The sequence below is a fragment of the Talpa europaea genome (assembly GCF_964194135.1).
Source record: "Talpa europaea genome assembly, chromosome: 1".
NCBI classification, from domain to species: Eukaryota; Metazoa; Chordata; class Mammalia; order Eulipotyphla; family Talpidae; genus Talpa; species Talpa europaea.
In genome coordinates this window covers 116872047-116898985 of record NC_140073.1, presented here as the reverse complement: position 1 = coordinate 116898985, position 26939 = coordinate 116872047, and the positions used below count along the sequence as shown (strand labels likewise).

General features: G+C 36.6%; 1 protein-coding gene across 1 annotated transcript in view; it reads right to left on the bottom strand.

The window, feature by feature from the left end:
- The window catches only part of UBE2E3 (ubiquitin conjugating enzyme E2 E3), a gene marked incomplete at its 3' end in the record, with an annotated part of 69373 nt that overhangs the window by 21689 nt on the left and 20745 nt on the right, over positions 1 to 26939 (bottom strand). The window lies entirely within an intron of this gene.

The following is a 26939-nucleotide window of genomic DNA, read 5'->3' as shown; positions in this document are numbered from 1 at the left end:
TGTGCTTTGTTTGGTTTGACTTTGAAATTTTGATATGAGGGTCTTATTTGGAAAAGTAGCTTCTAACAGGAATTGTTTGTGTCATGATGCTGCCTCTTCATTCAAAACTTAATGATGTCCAAAAAGAATCCCTGACGTGCAAAAGACTTTCAAAATTCAATAAATCTAGTTCCTGCTTATGTTCTCCTTTATGAAAGATCTTTTTCCCCCTATGGATAATGCAATTATAAAGCTTAATAATATATGCAGTTCATAAATACAACAGTGAGGGACTTCCAAACTCAGAGTTCAAGATTCCTTTTTTTTTTTTAAAGAGGTACGGGGGGTGAGAGGATTCACCAGAGACAGAGTGCGGAACAGAACAGGCAGACTGACTGAAGTACACTGCTGAGGGGAGCTGCGTGTGAGTCAGGAAAGGTCTGCTGTGCCATGTGGGTAGCTTCCTGGCCTGGAATCGAACTTGTGCTGCAGTGGCCGTGGAGAGCTTCACAGGTTGCATCTTAACCCCCTGCGTCACCGGGAGGCCCTCAAGATTCATTTTAGTTTTATTTACTGAGTATCTACCATATGGTGGGCACTGTCTAGTATTGAAAATAGAGTGAAAAACAGATTATGCACAATCTCTACCCTCAGACAGTTTTAAATATTGAACAAATGACACAAAATTATTAACATAAAATACTGGAATTCTGCAAAGTCACTCATAGGGGATATCTCCCCAAACAGTACAGGAAAAAGGGCACCTAATAAATTGATTCTTCGTGTTTTTGTTGTCCTAACACATTTAAGGTATGGACAATACTCCCAAACTAGTTAACACTGGTTCACTTAAGTAGAAAGAAGAGAGAGGGAAAGAACAAGATGATAAAATTTCCCGGGAGATTTTAACAAGCAAGCCTCTTAACTACAAATTCACTGATGATATTATTATATCTCTGATGCTATCTATAGGCTGTGGCCTCAGCTGCCAAATGGAATCATCTGTGGAGTTTTAAAAATTACTGATTCCAAGGTCCTAAGCCCACCCCCAGATTCTGATTTAATCATAGAGTGTCGTCTGACATTTGAAAACTTACCAAGTGATATGATATGCAGCCAAGATTTAAAAGACACAGGGGCAGGGGGGGAGGAGGGGCGGGGGGAGGGGCGGGGGGGGCAAAAAGGAGTTCTGATATACATAAAGAATGGGAATGAAAGAAAAGAAATAAAATATTCCAATGCTTAGATATGACATAATTACCTAGACTCCACAATTGTTATTCATATTATGCAGATAAATGTTAACATGGTATGATAATATAACTTTTTGTTAAAAGTCATTATCAACTTTGGATTATAGTGAATTTATCAAGATAGTGTTGCCTTGCTGGGCCCAGCCCTGCTGGGTTTAGGCATAAACATTCGAGCTTCCCTATTACCATCACCACTTCAAAAACAGAATTTGTATATATACATTTTTTTGGGGGGAGGAATCGCCACACTGTTCTCCACAGAGGTTGCACCAATTTACACTTTGGGCTCCTTTTTCCCCCACACCTCTGCCAAAACAACTTTATGACCTTTTTACGTAGAGGCCTTTCTCACAGGTTTGAGATGCTATCTCAAGGTGGTTTTGATTTGCAACCCCTAATAAGTGACAATGAACATTTTTCTCTGTGCCTCTTGGCCATCTGTATAGCTTCTTTAGGAAAGTGTCTATTCAGTTCTTCTGCCCATTTTCAATTATTTGAGGGTTTTTTTTTAACCTGTTGCTTAGTTGTATGAATTCTTTATATATCATGGATATTAACCCCTTGTCATATGTATGCTGTGCAAGTATTTTCTCCCATTCAATAGGATGACTTCTCAGTTTGATGATAGTTTCTTTAACTGTACAGAAGCTTTTCTAAAGTCTTCCCAGATAAACCTCTACTATGTAATGGTGGAGATGAGGCTTTCTGCCTCTGCCAATGCTCTCCTAGACTACACTGCAACAGCTTGGCTGTCATTTAATTCACCAAGGCAAAGAACCAGCCCATGAATATGATTCTATTCAATAAAACTTTACTACAATCTGCAATATTAAAAAACTTTGTTGCAAAGCACTCACTGAAAACCCTGATACTCATTTTAACAATTAGTATTGAGCTAGACTGATCGTCTATAAAATGATATTTCAAGCTTCTACTGCTGTTCAACACACACCTACAAGAAGAGGGTAAAGGGCATTGTCTCAAGTGCTACATGACATAATACGGGGACTCAAATCTACCTTAAAAATGAAAAAAAAAAGTGTATCTTTGAAGCATTCCTCTTCATTGTACTTCTTTAGAGAAAGGAAATGTGTTAAAGCATCATAAAGTACCTCTAAGAGCCTACTTATGAAAATTCAGGTCTTCCGTTCTTCTAAGGTAGTATATTTCACTCACTGCATAGTCCAACTCTTTGGACCAACCTAACAATGTGATAGTAAGGAGAATGTCTGAGTATGAAAATCTCAGAACTCATTTGTTAAATGACATTTAAACCATAATTATTTTGATTATTATAACTGCTGAAGTGACTTATTGTCATCAAACTAATCAGTTCTTCCAGTATTTTTAACTTATGATCCACCTGAAAGCTGTAGTGATTAAACATCCTCATCCACCAAGACAGTGTTCCTAATACTAAATGCACTGTTTTATTCTAACTTTTAAAATGTAGATATAATGGCATTGTTATATGTCCCGAAGCAGCTACTATAATGATTTCTACACAACACTTACTATTTGATAAATACATGTTGAATAAACATCAAGCATGATAAAAGGCTTTATGTACCAAGGCTGATTCTTTATAAAGTCTCTTCCTAACCACTTATTCGTAATTTTATGTACATCAGAAGTCAGGTTCAGTAGACCATGATAGGGAGAAAGGACAAAAACAAGAAGCCAACTAACTTAATTTACAGACATGAAAATGGTTAAATACAAAACAAAGTGACATATGCAGAACCAATAACAATTCAATTTTCCATGGAAGGATAAAAAAATGCATTAATTTTGCCTAACTGGGTATAACAGAAAGTTCTATATATGCCTGAATATAAAGCAATCCCCCATTTTCCCAGCAAACAGAGGGGAAAAAATCCTCCCAATTTTAAGTAATTGCTTTTTAAGAATGTTAAGCAAGCAGTCAAGTGGCCATTTAAAATATTTACCCATTTATCTACAGATATTTTAAATCTTCCAATGTAATAAAAAATTAACTTGCAAATAATGCCTTTCTCCAGGCTCACATTTCATTAAATTTTTCTTCAACTCCTTTACATCTGTGTCTTTAATTTTACAGCCAAAAAGTATCATTTGTATATGCTTAATACAAGTATTTTTTTCAACCTAAAAGTATATTCAGTATATATTCAATGCAATCATTTATTAGATTCCTTTTAAAAGGTTTTAACAAGCTTTGTCACAGTATAATTTTTTTTTAAGATTTATTTATGCATACAAGAGCTGCGGTACAGGCCAGAGACACAAGGGGTGAGAGGATCCACCAGAGACAGAGTGGGGAGTAGAACAGGCAGACTGACTGAAATACACTGCTGAGGGGAGCAGCAGGCGAGACAGGAGAGGTCTGTCTCATCATGTGGGTTTCTCCCTTGCCGGCTGGGGATCGAACTCGTGCTGCAGAGGCTATGGATTGCTTCACAGTGCGGTCGGTGCTTAACCCCTTGCGCCACCAGAGAGGCCCTGTCACAGTATAATTTATAAAATTCACCATTTTGAACTAAATAATTAAGTTTTGATAAATGTATTCAATCCTGTAACATTACCACAATCATGATATAGAACATTTCCACTACCCCCAAAAAGAATGTCCTTGTGTTCCTTTGCATTTAACCTTTCCTACCTCTTGCTCTGGGAACTACTGATGTGCTGTCACTAAACTTTTGCCTTTTCTACAATGTCTACCTGTCTGGTTGGTAGAAGCACACGTACATCATGTAGAATTTTCTAACTAGGTTTGTTCTCATTTAGCATCCCTTTAGACTTGTCTGTGCTGTGATGTCTATCATGTGGATACATCTATTATGTGGCTACATCTATTACATGGATATATCCATCAGTTTATTCTATTATAGAAATATATCAGAATTTGCTTATTCATTCACCAACTCGGTAGACAATGGACAGCTTTCAACTATCAGGACCAGAACTGCTGCTATAAATATTCAAATACATCTTTGAAAATGTTTTTCATTTTTCTGAAGCAAATGCCCATAAATGATATTGCTAAGTATATTAGTTTCCTAAGATTGCCATAATTTTGGGCTGCTGGAAAAGTCATGACGTGTTTTTTTTCTGTGTTGTTGTGGCAAAGATGTGCAACAGCTTTTCTGACAACTCAGTAAGTCTGGTGGCTTAACAGAAATGCATTCGCCTATAGTACTGAGGCTGGAGTGTGAAATCGAAGTGTTGGCAGACCCATGTTCTCTCTTGTAGCCTCCAGGAATGCTTTTCCTGAGTTTCAGGTATTGTCAGTAATCCCTGCCAATCCTTGGTTTACAGCTGCACAATCCCAAACTTAATAGTGTTCAATCTTAACAGAGTTCTCCCTTTATGTCTTTGTCTTCATACAGCTGTCCCTTGTCTGTCTCTCTTGTAAGAAACACAAATCATGTTAGAGACCTCCCTACCTCAGTATGACCTTATCTTAACTGCAATAACCCTATTTCCAAATAAGGTTTCATTCTGATGACGTACTGAGGCTTAGGACTTTAACATACTTTTTGAAGGACAAAATTCAGACCCTAACACTGGGTCATGCGGTAAGTGTATGTTTATAATAACAAAATGCCAAAGCATTATTCAAAGTGGCTTAACCATTTTGCCTTGTCGCCAACAATGTACTGATAGTCTCAACTGTTCTACATCCTTTGCAACCCAGAGCATAATTGTTTGTTTTAATTAATGTTTTGACCATTCTAGTCAGTGTGTATTTTTCTCACTGGTTTTATTTTATATTTCCTCATGACTAACGATGTAAAGTGTCAATGGAATTTATATAACTTTGTAGGTGACATATACTCAATTTTTTAGCCCATTATAACTCGGTTTTTCTTACAAGTAAGAAGGGGTTTTTTTATGCTCTGGAAACAAACTTTTACTGAACACAGGTTTTGCAAATATTTTATCCCTCTTTGTGGCATAATTTTTAATTCTCTTAATAGTCTTTTTAGTTTGATGAAGTCAAATTTATCCTTTTTTTTTTTTACTTCCTACTTTTGTGTTCTAGGAAATCTTTGTCCCTATCATTAACCTCTTTTGAAGCTTCAATTTAAATAATTCAATGTGCATACTAAATTTTAAGTTAGGTATAAAACAATACAGCCCCAGGAAATTTCAGATTCTATCTGATAATCTTAAAATTATATCAAACGCTTGCTCATAAACATCAGTGATTCTGAATCATGGTTGGGAATAAGAAAGCATATTTTAAATTTTTTTTTCCCAATCTCATTTTCTTTTCACATCCAAGTTATGGTGAAACACTTAATCTGTTTTTTTATTCTTTGAAAGAGACAATACATTTTTCTAATTTAGAAAGAAAAGAAATGCCAGATGTAAAAGACTTAGCTAACAATAAAAAATGCATAGAAATGACAAAGGGCTAAAACACAAAGAACATAATCAAAAACACTGAATGATTCACTCTAATAATTTTTGAAATTTCATTATCTTATCTACACTATCTACTATAGAGGTTCCCTTAGGTCAGGGCTATTTGAGTAAGTAAGCCAAATAATACACATTATTATCATATAGTAAAAGCTAACTCCCCAGAGAAATGTCACCAATTAATGCTGAATGTGTTATTTCAGAAAACTGCTACCAGATCATGTTCATTTTAGCTTTTGAGAGACATTACTTCCATATGAAAGTTCACTGTGTCAGAGACATCCCAAGGAAAGCTGGATATACAATCTGTTCCAAGGAGCACTAGGAGCTCTTGCTTTTTTTGAGAAGTGCATCTGGCCTGTACCCCAGTTCTTGTATAGATAAATAAATAAATCTTTTAAAATATATATATATATATATTAACCATACAATTAATGAGCTCGTTATAATGGAGACATATAGAACCCTGTATGTCACAATTAAAGACAAGCATTTTTCTCAAGCATACTGGAAAGACTTACAAACATAACATATTAGGTCAAAATTCAAGCCTCAAAAACCCGTGTTAAATCACAGTACCAGAGGAATCACAAAAGCAGTAATTTATAGTAAAATTTTTTACGTTAAAGAAAAGCTGAAGATTACTAAGCTAGAGCTAAGAATGCAACCGAAAAAACTATTAAAAGATCAACAGAAAAGCTCAAATAAATATGGAAGTAACAAGAATATAAATTAATGAACTAAAACACAAACTGAAAATAGAAATCAACAATGGTAAAAAATATTTTTCTGTGCTTTTGGTATTTGGCCAACACTAGTAAAACATACAAACCTTGGCTAAGACTGAAAGAAGGCACAAATATACACGAAACTATCTTAGGCAAACGGTTCAATTCCTAGAAAGACTACAATTTAGCAAAAGGAAAAGATAAGCATACTCCCACAAATCAATAAAAAAAAAATGGAATGTGGTTAATCTCTACCTTTTCCCTACCCCGTTCCACCCCATTCCAAACATAAAACCAACAGGTCCAAATACTTATCCCTGCAAGCTAAGAGTTTGAAACCCATGTCTAGTAACAACTTTTAAAACCTGCACCTTGGACAGGCCCTCAAAACTGACTTTGAAAGCCAATATAGCTTACCACCCACAAGACCCAAGAGGCTATAGCAAACTGAGAAACAGTTCTTAAAGGACTTAAAAAGACTCACTGAAACTATACCCAAGTCCTAGTGCAGACAGCCTACCTCTCTTTCCACAAGAGAGGCCTTTTTGTTCATCATAAAAGCTTCTGATTGAGGGGCATACATATAATTTTAAAACATATCCCAGAGTCAACTGAAACACTCTCCTCTCCACAGGCCATGGAGGCTAGCTAGCTATTGTCACATTTGCCTCTTCCCCTGCCTCACTACAGGTTGCCACCTACATGCCAGAAAGAAACTTGTTGCACACATCTGTTACCTCATTCCTTGAGAGCTGTGGGGCTCATGTGCACAGGTTTAATAGGCCAGTAGCAAGCAAGAAAAGTTCTGAACTATCACACAGGGCTCTGTGCAGAGAGCCTACTGAAACATACATCTCCATCTTCCCAGGAAAGAAGTAAATTTGTACACTTACGCGATTGGTAGCTGCCTGAAGGTAGCTACCAGTTAGCACTAATCAAGATATTGAATGAGAAACTGAGAGGTAATGACAAATTCTCAATTACTAAGAATCACTAAAAAAAATCAGTTGCATGGATAATCATAAGGTCAGACAACAAAAAAGTAGGACAGGGTTAAATGGTAAGGTTCTTCTCTTAAGTGAAGTCAGTCATTTAAAACCTAGAGAGTTAGCTGTTTAATTAAATGCATACACACCAAATACAGTTTAAGAAAGTTGAACAAAGAAGTATTTCCAAGAGAAAAAAACAAAATATAACCTTAGGAAAAGCACACAAAGAAAAGGATATAAGTGATTTACCCGATAAAGTTAAAAATAACAGTTATAACGATGCTCACTAGAAGGAGGCTTGAACAAAGTGAGAACTTCAACAGAAAGAAAATGCAAGTACCAGGCCTCCCTGGTGGCGCAGCAGTTGAGTGCTGGGTTGAGAAGCTGCCCGCAGCCTTTGCAGCACCAGTTAGATTCCCGGCCACCGGGTGAGGGTCCCACAAGGTGCGCAGACCTCTCCTGACGCCCGCTGCGCCCCGCAGCAGTGTATTTCTTCCATAAGCCTGTTCTGTTCCCCACTCTGTCTCTGGTGAATCCTCTCACCCTCCCATGCATCTGGCCTATACCCCGGTTCTTGTATAAAAAATAAATAAGTCTTTAAAAAAAAATGTCCAGGGCATCCCTTGGCGGCACAGCAGTTGAGCGCTGGACTGCGAAGCTGCCTGCAGCCTCTGCAGCGCCAGTTTGATCCCTGGCCGCCAGCAAGGGTCCCACATGGCTAGACAGACCTCTCCTGTCGCGCCCACAGCTCCCCTCAGCAGTGTATTTCGTCAGTCTGCCTGTTCTGCTCCCTGCTCTGGCTCTGGTGAATTCTCTCACCCTCCCGCGCTTCTGACTGTATCCAGTGCGTGTATAAATAAATAAATAAATCTTAAAAAAAAAAAAAGGAAAAAAGAATGTCCAAACTATCCAAAGTAAGCTACAAATTCATTGCAATCCTTTTCAAAAATCCCAATAGCATTTTTCACAGAAACAGAAACAAGCAAAGAATGAGGAAGCCTAAAATTTCTGGAAAAAGAAAATACCAGTGCCGTTTGTCAAACTGCTACATTCAGTACCTTTATAAAAATAAATGACTCTGATACAATATAGGGTAGTAAGAATATAGGGAGTCACTGTAAAATTTTCAGCTTTGCTCTATGTTTAAACATTTTCAATAATAAAGGGTTAAGAGAAAAAATTATTAGACCACTACTATATGTGTATGTATATATTTATATGAATGAAGAGCACATCACAATCACAGCTTAACTATATTATTACATGTATTAATATGAAATGGTCCCCAAGCATAGTGCTCAAGTGCTATCCCTACCTGAAAGGAAGCTGTGATAAGTCTAATGAGAAAATGTATGTTAGATAAACTTCATTCATCCTTAGGTTCAATGTTAAGAAATTAATAATAATATATATTAAATAAAATATCATTACATAGAAATCCAAACAAGGATATGTATTGATTTGATAAAGGAAACACTGTGAGCAGAAGCTTGCAGGAACCTAACTCTGCATTTCCCCTAGGAGCAGTTTCAGTAGGATTAACTTCTGTTGGTTTTACTGGTTGCTAGTAAAATCACCACAAACCTGACAGGGTGGTTGTTTTTATTTTCCCCAGTTTATCATTTGTTTATTTTGTTTAAACTGTTTTCTTTGTTTTTATTTTTTATTTCACTTTTACTCACCTTTCAGAGAGCTGACACTGGTTTACAAGGCTGTATTATGATTTAGGAGAATAGGTCCACACCTCCTCAATATACCACCACACACACCTACCACCAAAGCACCCACAGCCCCTTACCATAGAACACTGAACCTCCTTCCCCCTTTGTTCCCACTCCTACCCTCCCTCCTCCTCTAGTAGACCTAATTCTGCAGTCATTACTTCTAGGATTTGTTTTGGTTTAGTTGTGAATCCTGACTGTTTTTTATTTGCTAATATGTCATTACATATGTAAGCCTACAAAGACTGGTATACTGCTGAAACAATTACCTGCTCCATATTTCTGTACTGGCTAAACTACCTTTGCTGAAATAATTACTTCTTTTATGCACAGTAGTATATAAAATTATTGGCAAAGTATACAATAACCCTTTTATTAGTTTCATATAGTTTACTGCATATGTATAGCAGTAAAATATTTCCAAATAAAGTATTATAAAACAGGAAAGATAAAATTCTCCCTTTCCTTTTCATTTTCATTCCCTAGATCTAAAAATTTATTAAAAATTAAATTTCACTCAACAGCTCTATCACTGGGATTTAAAGTTTTTTACTTCCTACGACTTACTGATTTTTTTTTACGCATTATATATGAAACCCATTTTTAACTAATTCATCTTTCTCTTATCTTCATACATGACTAGTTTGAGCATTTCCTCTCAGTCTACACTATGGCTTTTATTTGATCTTAGAAAACAGAAATGAAGGAGAATTTAAAAACTGTTGTTCAGCAGATGGAAAAGTGGAAGTGGCAGTGTGCAAAGAATTCCAAAGGAGAGAGAGAACAATAATCTAGCTGTATCAGATTTACATTATTATAATCTTTCCATCAACTGTTAAGGGCTAAACTGTACCTCCTACCAAAAAATATGATAAAGTCCTAAACTACAGTATCTCACAATGTGGCCTATTTGGGAACAGATGTGATGATGGAGGTAGAGACCAGACTGATGAATGTACAAGGATTGCATGCAAACACCAGAAGGCAGAAGAGGCAAGGGAGGACCGCTCACCGCCCCTCCCCACCCCAGCAATGGTTTCAGAGAGCATGGCCCTGCCTCCACCTTGATTTTCATAACTTGGAGTCCAGAACTAAGTCACAATAAATGCATATTTAAAGACACCCAGTTTGTAGTACTTTTTTAGAGCAGGCCAAGTGACTAATATATGAATCTTGCAAAACAAACAAAAACTCCCAACAATTTATAGTAAATAGACTTTTAAAAACTCACTGGTACACTGTGCTTTCCAATGAAAGTAAGTTTTTGATATGATTACTAGTGAAGATCCCAACTCCTAAGAGTTCTGTAGTTGCTATTATTCTTTCAATCACAACACAGAAACAACATCCATGCTGTGTTTTCAAGTAACAAATCTGAAGCAACAAGTTAAAAATGCTGCTGCATGCTGCATTTTGAAAGTTTATATGGGGGGGAGCGGAGAGATTCAAGCAAAGTTATTATGTTTATGAATGACATTTATGGGCAGAAAGGTTTGAGTACTGCCTAAACGAGCACCAATGATTTAATGCCTGTCAACTAAGAATTTCAATAACTCATTGTAGAGTTGCAAGGGAACTTCTGGGTTTCAGAATTTTCAACTTCCTCATTTTACAATGAAAAATCTACAAAAGAACCCAGATTTCTTCTGACTTCTACCCTAGATAATTGCTATCAGGAAAATAACTCTCGCCTATATAAAAGCTGTGGGCTTTTTTAGATCCCCCAAATACTGAAAATAATTTACATATTATATATATATAAAATCACTATACTATGGCCATTTATTTAGATATTATAAATGTTTTGAGTAAAAGATAGAGTCCTGGCAGAATGGAAAGCCCTTAACTCTTAAAATTAAAATGATTTCTTCAAACTCTTCACAACCTGCTTATTAAAAGATCTAGTTAAAAAACAATCATAAGAAATTGAGACAAATTACAGAGATGTCAGCAAATAGGAAGGGCACACAGTTTTAAGGACTTATACTCCCTGGGTCCTATGGCACAAAAGCTAACAATGAACAGATTTTCAATGAAATACATGTTATATTTACTGTATTTGTTAAAATAGGTGCACATGTGTGTATGTGTGTTTTACATATCCATGTATGTGTCACCAGAATGCATTCCTCAAAGAAGGTTAAAATCTTTAAATATAAATAGTGTCTTTGGCTTTCACCGGCATAAAGTGTTACTGTAACAGGACTTTTAATTAGTTATAAAGATAATTCATCTTAGAAGTGATGGTCAACAAAGTACCAAGAACAAGTGTAGTAAAACAGGCATGAATGAAGCCAAAGCACAGTGACAATCTCATAATGTAGAGCAAGGATGACAACAAAATTAACTAGAGTGATCTTCTAAGTAGAAAGAGAAGAGCAGTAAGTAAAGATACTGTCAAAAGGAAATGGAGAAAAATGTAAACCAAGCTGAGAAGGAGTTGGTTGACAAGATGAGAGATGGCAGTTCTCTAAGAATGAAAACTTGAAAATTTGATTCTTACCCTCAGTCAATCACTCAAGGCAACCTAAGCCCCATATTCCCTAGACATGGTGCCCCCTTTTTAGATGGGAGCTAAAAAACAAGCAAAGGCAAAGTAGTCTAGAGATAAATATTATTTAAATTTAAAAACATTTTAAGACTTTTAAAATAAGCAACATGACACAACAGTGATAAGCACTTCTACACAAAATAGAGGAGGAAAAAACCCAGACCTGGAAGAACCAATAGATCAAACCTAGAAATAGTTGTATACACATAAAGGGCAGTGTACACACTATGACATGTACAATAGATGATTTTAGACAATGCTCATATAAATTGTCTTCACATGGAGTAAACTGCTCAAAACTGCAGCACTCATGGTACAGCCTTGAAAAACTGTTGGTTTAACACAGAAAAGAACCATACTTTGTTCCCTTTCCCATGACCCCAAGGCAGCCTATCAGGGTCCCAACCTCACATGTGCTTGCAACTCCATGACAAGTTTTCATATTAAAGTTTCCCTCACTAATCTTTCTTATTTGTCCCAGTGGTCCCTCTTGGTCATCAGCCTTCATCTGTGTACCCTTTAAAATCTAGAGAGTCCCGTCCAATGCCCTGCTTTAATTTTAGCTCCCAGCGCTTCGCTTTTTCCAGACTACGCCACTCCTATTCCCTTTGTTTAGGCTCTTTATCCGATACCCTTCTCCCAGGGAATGTTCCAACCTCAGTCCTAAATCCTTCTAAAATATAGAATATTGCAAGCCTAACTCTGTCTCCCACCTCACAGTTTTCTCTTTTAAATCAGATCCTGCTACTCCTCACTCTGCTCCATCATCATCTCTGATATCTATTTCTTAAATGCGATCCAAACTGCAAGTCCCAAACCCACTTCTCTGAAATATTCTGGCATTTCCAAACTGACCTCTAATCCAAACACAGTTCTTTCTCTCTCAGCCCTTCTTGCTTCTTTCTTACACTTCATAGATCTTTTCCTGCCCCTGGGAAGAGAAAAGCTTGTCTCTCTCCAATCTTGTTAACTTTTGCTTTTATTTTAACCTTCAGTGGAAATTTACTCTAACTTTATTCTCACTACTAATATATTCCATCATACAGCATACAGAAGTCCCTCACCCCCAATTCATGTTCTCACTTTCCATGGTTTCAGTTAACACTGGTCAACCACAGGCAGAGAACATTAAGTACAATAAGGGCCTCCCTGGTGGCACAAGGGGTTAAGACACAGCCACTGTGGCTATCCACAGCTACTGTAGCTCAAGTTCGATCCCCCACCAGGGAGCCACCCACATGGCACAGCAGACCTCTCCTGACTCACCTATTACTAAAACTGCTTTATTGCGATTGTTGTTAATTTCATACTATACCTAATATACATATAAATGAAACTTTAGTACATCTATGTTTAAAAAAAAAGTATATAAAGGGTTCAATAGTAGCCATGGTTTCAGCCATCCACTAGGAGTTCTGGGACATATTCCCCATAAATAAGGTGGTACTACTGCATTACAGAACAAAACACATTAGCTCTTAAGATTATGACTCAATTTCTAGTTTGGGTTCTTCTAGTACAGTTTGTTATTAATTATTGAGTTGGTGACTTAACCTTTTTAAGTCTCATGTCTAGCATATGGAACAAGGATCAAGTGATTACACTTATTTCAAATTTCCCTGTGTTCTTTTATGTATATCCCAATTTTTTATTTCATTCAGTTTTGATGGAATTTGTAGGATTTGTATTTTAAATGAACTACTATTTCTTGGAGACTTCAGTCAATTACTTTGCGTTTAATCCTCTTATCTATTGAAATTAATTCAAATCTAAAATAGCTGTATTTATCATCTAATAAAATTTTTCATTTTTTCAGTGCTGACATTGTCTTTTAACGCTGCCACTGGTTTGTTTCCTCAAGACTATATAGTATCGGGCCTCCCCGGTGGCGCAGTGGTTGAGCGTTGGGTTGCGAAGCTGCCCGCGGCCTCTGCGCCGCCGGTTCGATCCCCGGCTGCTCCCCGGCCACCGGAGGAGGGTCCCACATGGTGCGCAGACCTCTCCTGCCGCCCGCTGCTCCCCTCAGCAGTGTACTTCGGTCCTTCTGCCTGTTCTGCTCCCTGCTCTGGCTCTGGTGAATTCTCTCACCCTCCCGCGCTTCTGACTGTACCCAGTGCATGTATAAAACAAACAAACAAACAAACAAACTAAATAAATAAAGCATGCCTCTATTAAAAAAAAAAAGTATATATTAAAAAAAAAAGACTATATAGTATCATTTATTTCAGCACTTTGTGATTTTTTTGTAAGTAGAATCACTGAATGTGGCTCATCTTTATTGCAAAAATCTGTCAAGTACTATCTCTGCTTTATCTCAATAAATACTGTAGTTATTGACAAAAGTTCTAGCTTTATTAAATCCAAAAAAATTAGTTGGCAAAGAACACAAATAAAGTTAAATGATAAAATAAAGCTTAGTCAAAGTTTGTATTTTCTAAATAGCCTAAAATGGGTATATATAGGAATGGCTTAATATATTGGACCATAAACATCTTATTTCAATTTCTAAGTATCTTTTTATGTGCCTGGTCTTTTTTTTTTTTAAGATTTATTTATTTATTTATACAAGAACCGGGGTACAGGCCAGATGTGCGGGAGCGTGAGAGGATTCACCAGAGACAGAGCAGGGAACAGAGGAGGCAGACTGACTAAATACACTGCTGAGGGGAGCAGTGGGTGAGACAGGAGAGGTCTGCCGCACCATGTGGGACCCTCGCCGGCCGCCGGGATCGATCAAACCAACACTGAAGAGGCTGCGGACAGCTTTATAGCATGGCGCTCAACCGCCTGAGCCACCAGGGGAGGCCATTAAGTGCCCAGTCTTTTAAACTAACCTGAGAACAGATATGGAGTTCTACCCTATTTCTCTCTCTTTCTTGATCCCAAAGTAAATATGTAAAGTGTCAAGTCCCTCCTAACATTTCAACAAGGAAAAAAGTTTAAAAGTTTCTTCTATATGTTATTTTCCTCTATAGCTATTGGCCTCAATTCTTCTCTTCCGCACCTTGACCAAACTTCTTAAAGAGTTGCCTCAGGAGGCTCTCCATGCCTCCTCACAACCCCAACTTGTTTTTACCTTCACTCCTCTGCAAAAACTATTTTGCTGAAGGCACATCTGAGAGAACAAAATCACACATTACTTAATCCTCAACTTACTTGACTTTAATAAACCCTTAAAAAACTATCTTCCTTGTGTTCCCTTGGAAGGATTAGAGATGAAGGAGGGAAGAGGATGGGGGGGGAGGGAGAGAAGAGAGGTCAGTCTGAGTCCAAGGACAAATAATCTGTGGAAGACAGATAATCTATAATAGATAATTATATGCCTAACAGATAATTACAAATATATTTTAGGTAGGTAGGTAAATGGACAAATATCATAAAGATATCCTTCCTTTCCTATCTTCAATCCTTTGGTCTATTTGTTCACATAGCCTCCTCAAACTAACCATTAAAAGTTGACATTCCTCAGTGTTTTACCCCCTTTATATTTTTAGTCTACATTCACCTACATGAACTTTGTGTAAACTACTACCATCTATACATCTAAAAATCTCAAATAATTACCAGTAGCCTTGACAACTTCTCTGACATAGACAAGCAACATTCCATTCTGGTAAATGTCCTTAAATTAATTCAAAATCAGCTTTTTGCAAAAATGAATTTAGTTAGAATCTTCCACCAAATTTAACCTTATCTACTCAAGCACTGAGAACAAAAACAAAAATTCCATCTCCACTTTGGTATTCATCTAGATTTTCCTACCCCAGAATATGGTAAAACACATCTACTTAATTGCTCATGTCAGAAACATGAGTGTCATCCCTAACATTCCATCTCCTTTACCTTGCACACCTTTTCAATCACCATATGTTGTCCATTTTCTGGTGTATCTCTTATATGTATCAATTCCTCCCATCTCTATACTGCCCACCAACATAACCTCCTTCCTGCAATTCTAGAAGCATTCTAACTGATCTGCCACATTCCATCCGCAACAGATTATATTTTGAAAAATGACATCAATACTTGTTAATCAAACACTCCTCCAGAAAGGATGCTGCCTTTCCCTATTAAGAAACAAGATCTGTTTCTCCTCTCTTGAATTAGGGTGGGACTGTGTAACTACCTTGAGAACAGAATGAGTGATTTCCAAGGTTAGGTCAGAAAAGGCAGTGCAGCTCATCTGGGGTCTCTCTCTCTCTCTCTCTCTCTCTCTCTCTCTCTCTCTCTCTCATCACATGGAGAAGACTTGCTTCCCCTACTCCCCCAACTCCCCATCACTTACTCTGGAATAAGTTTGCAATGATGTTATGGGAACATTTAAGCAACCTATGGAGAAGTTTACTTACTGACAACAGTGTGAGTGAGCCACGTAAAAATGGATTTGCCCATCTAATCAAGTCAGCAGATCACTATAGCCTGTTGATGTCTTGATTGCAACTGCATGGAAGATCCTGAACCAAAACAACTCAGCTAATCCTTTCCCAAATTCTTGACTCACAGAAAGTAAGAGACAATAATGTTTGTTATTTTAAGTCACTAAGTTGTGGGGTAATTTGCTAAGTAGCAATATACCTAACAAATCTCATGGTATACTACTGTAATACTTAGTATTTTTCCTTTATTACACTTAACATATTTGCAGTTCTAAAAACTTAAATATGGGAAGGTAAAGTCTAACTTGTTCAGTGACACAGTCTCAACACCAAGCAGGAACTCTATAAATATTTAATATGAGAAATGTCAATATCAGTATCTCCAAACTCATGGCTACACATGTTAATAGATAATAAAACTTTAGACTAACGCATGAGGCTGCCAAACGGTTTAATACCTTAATAATCCAAAACCTAGCTGTTAATTACAAATAAATACAGACATAAAATATTCAGAATAGGTACAGGGGTGTGTGTTTTTGTATATCCAATTATTACTGTACATAGAATTACTGTATTCACTTTAGTCATCATATTCCAAACTGACTTTAGGCATAGCAAAGATGTACCATTAAATGTTAAGCCTCGGTGTGCTTAGCTGAGTATGTTATCGTCAAGTAAATAACTTAAAATCAAACACACACACACACAAACATGAATTCAAGGGAATATACATAAGCTCACAAATATACCCCTTGGCCATATTGGGGTTTTTTTTGTTTTGCTTTAAGAGCTAGTAAAGTAGTTGAAATACACAGTTAACATCTTAGGCAAAATATCTTAAGACAACAGTGATTCAAGTAACAATTGTAACTAACAAACGTTTCTGACTATCTACTAAGACAACTATCTGCCTGAGTTATTTGAATATTTATAGAATACACCATTATGGGCAATACATTTGTTCACACTAATCAGTCAGGCTAATCCAAATACCACTGCTATATCAAAAAAGAAAAACATTATTCAAAAATGTCATTCTTGGCAAGAGAAAAAACAAATCTATAGCTTGTGACCAATTACACTGCCTTCTCTCAAAAGAAGACGATAATTATTTTTTCCCATTCCACCTAGTAACTGAGTCTTCTGCCATGTCATGAAGCAAAGTACATCAATGTGACAGGAAAACAATGTATTCTTTGAAGTCCACTTGGTCTAATAAACTTCACACAGGAAATTTAAGTCATTGTCCATAATGTGAAATTAAATGATTAGACAAAATAATAGTCAATCTTTATAATTTATTCTTTCCTAAAAGAAGGACATACGGCACATTCCTTTCAAAAGCTAAAATAAAAACAATAAAATGGTATGATCCAATTTTTATATACTACTTGCCAAAAGACCTCAGTGATTAATCTGTGATAGCTCACACAAAATTGTTATTAGTATGAGAGCTGAAGAATGGACAAACATTACCTGGGAACTAACATAGAACTGACACTTCTCTATCATGTTTCCATTGCAGTCACTGGGTTATTTACCTCACAAAAAAATTGGTTTTGGTGCACAAAAAGAACACTGGACTAGAGCCTAGAGATCTGGACTTTTGTTCTGATTAAAGAGAGAGAGACAGACAGACACCTGATCACTAAATTACTCCTTGATTTTACTAACAAAGTGGGAGGCCCATAGTAGCTAGGTCCACAATGATCCTTCTTTTATATGATATTCAGATGTAGCTGAACAGTCCTCATAGTAAATTTTAACTCAAGACACTCACTAAAGAATCAATGAATTTATTTTTGCAGAAGTACTCAAAGAACACATAAAAGACTGAAGAGTATTAGAATACTGCCAATAAATGTATCCATAAGAATAAAAAACAAAGAGAGAAGAGGACATAACAAACCACAAGCAGGAGATAAATATATTCAGTACTCTATATCGTACATTTCATTGAAAAGGGTTTTTCTCCCTATAAATTTGTTTTATCATCGGCTGTTCTATTCTTAAGTCCTACTAGAAAACACTTTATCCAAACATAAAAAAAGAATGTTGAGGAAAACTCTAGCTACTTTTCTTTTATATCTAACTATACAACCAAGTTCACATGTAATTTCTGAACCCACTTTTGACAGTCACAAAACAATTACCAAAATCTAAAATGATACCAATTCTGCTAGAATTTTGACACCATAGTGAGCATAATTTTCAATCTGACAGAGATATTAAAAACCTGCTGTTTCTGCACACAACCTCCCTCTATTAACAGGGAGCACAGCAAAAAATATGGACAACAGACTAAACCTAGAAATACATGAATATCCTTTCACTTCTACAGTGAAGTATAAAAATCAGCTAAAAGCTACTACTCAAAAAAAAAAAAAAGAAATCCTTCAATATTATAAAAGAACAAGAAATAGTAGTTCAATAACAAGTTATTAATACTATAATCATGTCTCATGCACCTGAGATAAGTCTTCTACCAATATTCTGGGATGAAAATGAGACACATGGGCCTCCCTGGTGGCGCAAAGGATTAAGCACAGTCCTATGAAACTATCCACAGCCTCTGCAGCATGAGTTCAATCCCTGGCCAGCTAGGGAGATACCCAGATGGCACAGCAGACCTCTCCTGTCCCGCCTGCTGCTCCCCTCAGCACTGTTTTCAGTCCATCTGCCTGTTCTGCTCCCCACTCTCTCTGGTGAATCCTCTCACACCCCCTCCACACCCCTGGCCTGTACCCCAGTTCTTGATTGCATAAATAAATAAATCTTTTATATATATAAAAGAAAATGAGATCCAGAGAAGCACTATTAATAACACAAAAGAATACAGTCTATCCCAAATATCCATCTTACTATGTTTCTAGATGGTAAACATTACCATAAGCCAGAAAAGGTAAGATGGGTATAATTGGAATATTATACACTCATGTATCTGGCTAGAATGTAAAAGAAAACATTTACACTATCAAAATACAACTACATTAGGCAACAATCAATAAGGGCAAAAATTGTACCAAACTGAAAAAGTTTATCAATAAAAATAATAGACTACGCTTTCACGATAAAAAAAAAATGTATAAAGTAGCAATGTACCAATGTGCTTTTAACAATGCCACTTGCAATTCTAGGTATTAATAAAATTTTAAAATCTTACACTTCCTGGACTAAATCGAGCTAATATTAATATGTACTTTAGAGTATAGGAGTCAGAAGAAATTTTTTTACAGGAAAACATTTTACTAGGGAAAAAAATACTGAAAGGAAGAAAACTGCATTTGGTCATTACTTCAAATTGGTGTATGCACTACAATAAATGAAACTATTAAGAAAATTTAATCATAAGTGGCTTTATAGATAACTAGTAAAAATGATCATTTGCTTTTCAGTAACTTGTTTGATTATATACCCAGTGTCTCAACATCAACGATAGTACATGCCTGGGGAAAATGTGACACTAGCATTAAACTAATAATAACTAAGAAAAATCAGAGACTAAATAAGGGCATTCTTCTAAAAGATATAAATGTGACAAAATGGTGACATTTTGCCAGAGTTGGCTCAAAGAAATCATTACTTCCTTTACCTTTTAAATTAGTTTATAAAAATAGGGCCTCCCTGGTGGCACAGGCGGCTGAGCGCTGCGCTGTTAAGTTGTCCGCAGCCTCTGCAGTGTGGGTTCCATCCTGGCCTGCCTGGAAGATACCCATATGGTACAGCAGACCTCTCCTGTCTTGCCCGCTGCTCCCCTCAGCAGACCTCTCCTGTCTTGCCCGCTGCTCCCCTCAGCAGTGTTTCAGTCAGTCTGCCTATTTGGTTCCCTGCTCTGTCTCTGGTGAGTCCTCTCACCCTTCCACACATCTGGCCTGTACCCCAGTTCTTATAGCATGAATAAATAAATCTTTATAAAAAAATTATTTTATAAAAATAACATAAAATATGCTCTTTTTTCAGAATACCCAAATTAACACTGCTGTAGTATTTAATGCATTCAAGAAACAATGTTATTTTATTCAACTAATTTTACATTCCCACTGGAAATAATTTATAGTGCAGTCTGATGAGGAAAAAGTGATGAGATGGAATGATTTTGTGAAAGTACGTAAGTGAGAATCATGGTCATAATTATTAGGTTACTGTTTCAAACTCAGCTCAAAAGAAATTAAGCAGCCACCTCTCAATAACTGTTCAATGTTTACTTGTGGAAAGGTGCCCTGCCTTAAACATGTCAGTGCTTTCTGACCCACTTTAAGTATGCTCTTTTCCCAATCACAAATCACCGAGGAATTCCTTCTCTCTCCACTATACTCCTCGCCACTAGAGAATGCCATACCAAAATCAATCTCTCACTTCACTAAGTCCTGAAGTTGCCCAAGCTCCACGCTCTGGGACATGAAATTGGGAAGCCTTTCCCTACACAAGCAGGGTTCCAGCACATATCCCTAGACCCCAGCTGAATTCAGGATGCCTTTTCCACCAGCAGTCAGCTTCTTCGCAAACAAAATTTCTACAGCCACTTAAAATGCTTACAAGATCACTGCATTGTAGCAGATTTGAACTCAGTTGCCTGAGTTCAAATCTTGGTACCACTGTTTACTAAATATGTGAGCGTGGGCAATTACTTTCTCTCTGTACCTCAGTTTTCTCATCTTAACAGTAGGATAACATTTATAGGGCTGCTATGAGACTTGGAATTTATGTCTGGCACTGAATAATTGCTCACTAAATATCAGCAGAATTACTTACAAAGTTTCCAGCCAAACCTCATGTAAAACACAAAACACATATGCAAAATAACCACCCAAGTGGCAGGCCAATCCTATTTGTCTATACTGTAGATACCCCGTGTCACAATGGGTAATGCTAGCAATAAGGCCAAAGTTATAAACTGATTAAACTTTGTCTAATTAAATCTGATATAAGGCCCAGTAAAAAAAGTTAGACTAGAGACTGTAGAGAATACAAAATATTTTCTTTTTGGCTTTAATGTCAGTGTATGCTTGGGGAATAAGTCCAAATTAGTTTTTCTATTCCCATAGAAAGTTGGATAAATGTTCAAGACACCATTTGGTATGTTAGCCACTAGCCAAATGGAGCTATTAAAATTTTAAATAAGTAAAATTAAATTATAAATTCAATTCTTCATTCATACTAGACACATTTGAAGTGCTCAGTTCCTACATGGGGTAGATATCACCAGTTCTTCTGGACAGAACTGGTGTAGACAGAGCCCTGCAGCAGCACCCTTTGCTATAATGACCTCCAGTGACAGTTTTCCCTCCAGTGAGTGGGTGGCAGAAAAAATATGTTGATGCATGCAGGGCTCTACTAGAGGAGGGAAAGCTGGAGACCAAACTGATCCAATGGAAAGACAAATTAACTAATTCCGGGCCTCCCCGGTGGCGCAGCAGTTGAGCGCTGGGTTGCAAAGCTGCCCGCAGCCTCTGCAGCACCGGTTCGATCCCTGCTGCTCCCCGGCCACTGGAGGAGGGTCCCGCATGGCGCGCAGACCTCTCCTGCCACCCGCTGCTCCCCTCAGCAGTGTATTTCGTCTGCCTGTTCTGTTCCCTACTCTGTCTCTGGTGAATCCTCCCGCGCATCTGGCCTGTACCCCAGTTCTTGTGTAAGTTACTAAATCTTTAAAAAAAAAAAGGCAAAAGAAAACAGTGTCCTATAGCTATTTGTCCAGGTATCTCAAGCATAAAGGAAAAAAGGTGTCACTCTTTACTTAGTCTTACTTCCTCTCTTTTCCCCTAAAACCAATCTATTATCTTTGTGAAACATCAAAGGTATTAGAAAGGTTGTTTACCAATGCAGAATTAACAGCTGAGATTATATTAAGCAGTTGTATGGGAAACAAGCAAACCATGTTTCTCAGCATGCCAAACCACTTACTGCCCAGATGCAGAAGAATAAAGAAGTAAGCTGATTCAGTTAGACTCAAGAACTCTGAAAACCTGAAGGATCACTTTTTTTTCCCTCCTCTTGTTCAAAGAAATGGCGAACATACAGGATCTGATTTATCCAAGCTATAATTTGACAGTTATAAATCACTAAGGAAGTCACCACAAACAACTACAAGAAATAGGATTATACTGTCTTGCCAAATCTGGGTTGAGGGAGGTAGAATAATTTTGAAGGACCAAAAGATTAGAAGAGACCCAATACCACCTAGCTCAATGTATTATCTGCACAGGGATACCTCAAGCTAAGTAAGTTCACAATATGTTTAATACTGCCAATGTACTATCTTGCTGGAACAAAGATTAGATTATCTAATAGTTTAAAATCTGCATTAGCTTCTAAAGTGATTTTATCCTAAAGTTTTTAAAATGTTGAAGTAATCTTAGCAATATCTTACCTCAAAATTTATTCTTTCAAAAATCAGCCCTCTCTGAAATATTACAGGGACCCCCCCAAAAAAATATTTAATATCTGTAAAACACAAAAATTTGAGGTTGGGTTGCCTTATGATGAAAAGATCCAGAGAGGGTGGCCAGATTTAGCAAATAAAAATATAGGATGATTGCTTTGGATTATTTTTACAACTGCATAGGAGTCTTCTCCAATGATCTCAAAATAAAGTTTAAAATTCTGCTAAATTTGAATTTCTGATAAATAAGGAACGTTTAGTATATGTTATATATTATGGGAAATACAAAACAAATTATTTGTTGTTTATATGAAATTCAAATGTAATTGTGTCTTGTATTTTATTCTGCTATACTAGACCCAAAAGTATTAGTCTTCAAGAAATCTGAAAAGGCCAAAGTGGAAATTGACAAAATCTGGTATCACAATCAGTTAAGTACAGATGCAGGATAGAGATGTATGCCGTTAAAATAAGCACAGGGCCTCCTTGGTGGTGCAAGGGGTTAAGCATAGCACTCTGTTGCAATCCGCAGCCTCTGTAGCACCGAGTTTGATCCCCAGCTGACCAGGGAGCAGCCCACATGGTGCAAGCAGACCTCTCCTGTCTTGCCCACTGCTCCCCTCAGTTGTGTATTTCTATCAGTCTGCCTGTTCTGTTCCCCACTCTGTTTCTGGTGAATCCTCTCACTCCCCGTATCTGAGGCCTGTGCCCTGGCTCTTGTAAGTATAAATCAATAAATCTTAAAAAAAAAAGATAAAATAAGCACAGATGTGTCTATGAGAGAAAACCCTAAGTCTCTGACTCTAACGCCAATGGCAAGAGAATCTTTTTGCAAGAATTTTCTATATTAGTTAGGCTCCCACTTAGCTCCCATTCTGTTACTTTTATCCTGACACAAATTCCAAATAATTCCAGACTTGACTTTCCACCCCCTCAAGGGGACTCAAAGTAAGGGACACCGGAAATGCCTCCTGATTCTGTTCCTGCAGAAGGACCAGGCAGTCATGTAGCCCCTGGCCCATCTACTGGTGTTCAGATCAAGTTTTTTGGTTTAGTGGTACCTATGTATGTATACAAGCTAATATCCTGACTACAGTTCTTCTAAGAAACTTCTAGAAACAGTTCAAAATTATCTAACTGGGGTTTAACCAACAAGTAAACTTGTTTGGTAAAGTCACTGAAAAAAACTAACCCAATCCCTTATAAACATCTTTGCCATTACACAACTCAAATAAATGTAATCTCATACTCATAAAAACCTTTGAGGCATGGATAGCTATAAGATTTAAGCTATAAAAATATATCTGTTATATAACCACAACAAATTCAACAGTTTTGATAACAGGAAGCTACATACCAGGCAAATCAAACCCAAATGCCTCTAAAGTGCCAATGTCAATTAGATAAACCAGTACACTGCGAGGAAAGAGAACTATGGTAAAATAGAGAACACTTGACATCCCAAAAGAAATACAGCATATTCTCACTTAACATCATTAATAGCTTCTTGGAAACTGTGACTTTAAACAAAATGAAGTACATAATTCATCACATCAGTAAATGACAATAAAAAAATATTCGATGAGAAGTCATAGAAAATAGTCTCGTTATAGTGCTTTCTATTTGTCAACAAATTTTGTTTTATAAAGTTTTTTAATATTCAAATTTAATGTTCAAAAACAACAAATTGACTTATGACATTAGGGTACTAAGTGAAGATCACAATACAAAAATCAGGGAACTAAACCACATCTTAAAGTTTATATCAAGTACAATCCAACTTTAATTACAGTAAGTCAACTTTACACTTTGAGATAATATCTCTCCTGAAAGTAAGTTTTTAGAAAGAAAATATAATTTGAATTAAAAGTAATTCACCTTAATTTACAAAATACTACTTTAAATGCCCAGAGAGAGGAAATCATATTTGCTTATTAGAAGTTTGTCTTACAGTATTGCTAATGTAAGATAACCTATAGTAAAAGTTACAAATATGTTATCCCACATTTGCTTAAAAGGTGTTAATAGAAATATCAAGCTCATAGCAAATGGAATTTCATCCTAGAAAACCAATGAATATATATTTAAATCCAAAATAAGCACCTTACTAAAATAACGCCTCCATTTAACCAATTTCCTGTCACAAAAGTGATACTCAAGATCTGTCCGTTCTCATAAAGAATAAAAGTATTCATGTACTACCATAAAACATCAATAACGAGGCCTCCCTAGTGGCGCGCAGGGGGTTGAGACACAACCTATGAGGCTGTCAGCAGCCACTGCAGTGAGAGTTCCATCCCCGGCCAGCCAGGGAGCAACCCACATGGCGCAGCAGCCTCTCCTGACTGGCCCACTGCTCCCCTCAGCAGTGTATTTCAGTCAGTCTACCTATTCTGTTCCCCACTCTGTCTCTGGTGAATCCTCTCACCCCCTATACCTGGTCTGTACCCCAGTTCTTCTATGCATAAATAAATAAATCTTTTTAAAGAAAAATCAATAATGATGAATTATAGGTAGAAAGACATGCAATTCAAATCCAAATCCTCTGGAAAGCACCTGCATATTTGTACTGGGTGTTGAGCTTTCTTTTAGAACTTTCACATCTAATTACCACTAGCTAAGAAGGGTTATTATCTTCCTTTTACAACTGGGGTGTGCATCAGTTCTTAAAATCCATACACAATAAAAAGTGATGAGAGGGAGAAAAAGACAAGTTAATCTATAATAGATGACAGGTGGAAGAACACAGTGCAAACATTCTAAGTGCATGCTGTCCAATACAGTAGCCATTACCTATTGTGGATATGAAGCACTTACAAAGTGGCTATTCAGAATTGAAATGTTCTAAGTATAAAACACACAACAGATTTCAAGATAATGTACCCCAAAAAAGGAAAAACAGGTCATTAATAATTTACACTATTTACAAATTTAAATAATTTGAATGAGTAAATGAAAATATATTAAAATTAATTTCACTTATTTCCTTTTAATTTTTAACGTGGTCACTCGAAATGTGAAAATTACATTTGTGGCTTGCATTTTTTTTCATATGACAACACTGTTCCAAATAATAAATGATTTTCCTAACAATGAGGCTTTTATGAATATGTATCTTTCAGTTTAAACAATCTACATTTCCTGTCATTCTTCCATACCTTGCCTTACAACCTCTTAAGATACCTTGCTAACAACAGTAAACAATACAAAATAAACATAGTAACACAAAACAGATTATACCTGAAAACAGATCAGAAGACATCGGTATACTGTTACCTAATATAATAGTGGCTTTATCACGCAGTCAACAACTGATACATTTTCTTCAAAACAGAAATCGGATAAAACAAATTCATTCCCAAGAGGACATTGGTAGGTTAACTTACAATCACCAGAGTCCCTAGAATTTTATTTGCCTGCTGGGTGTGTAAGGCCACTTCCAGCTAATGTGAACTTGGCTTCCGTGATATTGTATTACCTGTTGCTTGTGATATTTAAGTCCTTGAATCTCATCGTGCAATATATTAGGAAAGCACAACTTGTTTCTCCATACTAATTTACATTAAATCTAAAATTTTAGAACTTGGAAAAACTCTGAGATCCCCTAAACCAAAAATTCTCAATATCATAGTCTGTAAAACTCTGGAAAAGTTACACTAACAGGTATTTTTCAGAGTTGCTTTCAATAGGTTCAATCTTGGTATTTTTATTATTGCTGTGAGCTAACTCTTGATGTGTAATACACATCCTTTGCAGATGAAAACATTTTTTCCTGTGTATTAAAATTTTGTTGCTTTTCACAGCACAAGAGTTCTTATTTTACATAAAGGAATTTTAATCCTCTCCTTTATGATTTTGCTCATAGATTCGAAATTAAAGTTAGTCTTCAGGGTTTAATCTTGGCCACCACACTGCACAACTCCATAAGCTGTCATTTACGGTACTCTGTGTGCTGCGCTTGTTGAACATGCACTACAATATGAATGGTACCCTCTAGAGCTGTGCATTGTGAATATTCTGGATCAACCTAAAATATATATATGCCCATTTTCCAAGATTTTCCAACAATATGTCTTTTTACAATATAGTTAGGATTTTTATTCACCTAAATCTTAATATTGTAAAAGCTGTGAGATTCACAACTTTTAAATTATCACTCATTCATCACAGTATTATTTTGTAAGGAGTGCTAATTCCATGTTTTAGAAAGTTAATTTAATAGATTGTTCTTAAAAGTGTTACTTAGTATACTGAGTTTCCACTTGAAGATACCACTATGAACAAAACTTTAAAAAAAAATGTATTTGTGACTTACTCAAAGTCTCACAGTTACTTTGTGGGGGTGAATCTTGACCCCTATTTGTCTACTCCAAGTGCTTTAGATGTATAGAAAAGCAGTCTGAGAAGTATATTTTTCAGAGGAAGGGATAGCGCTGACTCTGCCTTCCCAATACTTATGCTTTTTCTTTTTTAAATTTTATATTATAGTCACACAGTCATTATGTAACAGGGTGGTCCCCAGGAAAGGGGGAGGTTCCCTGCCCCACCCA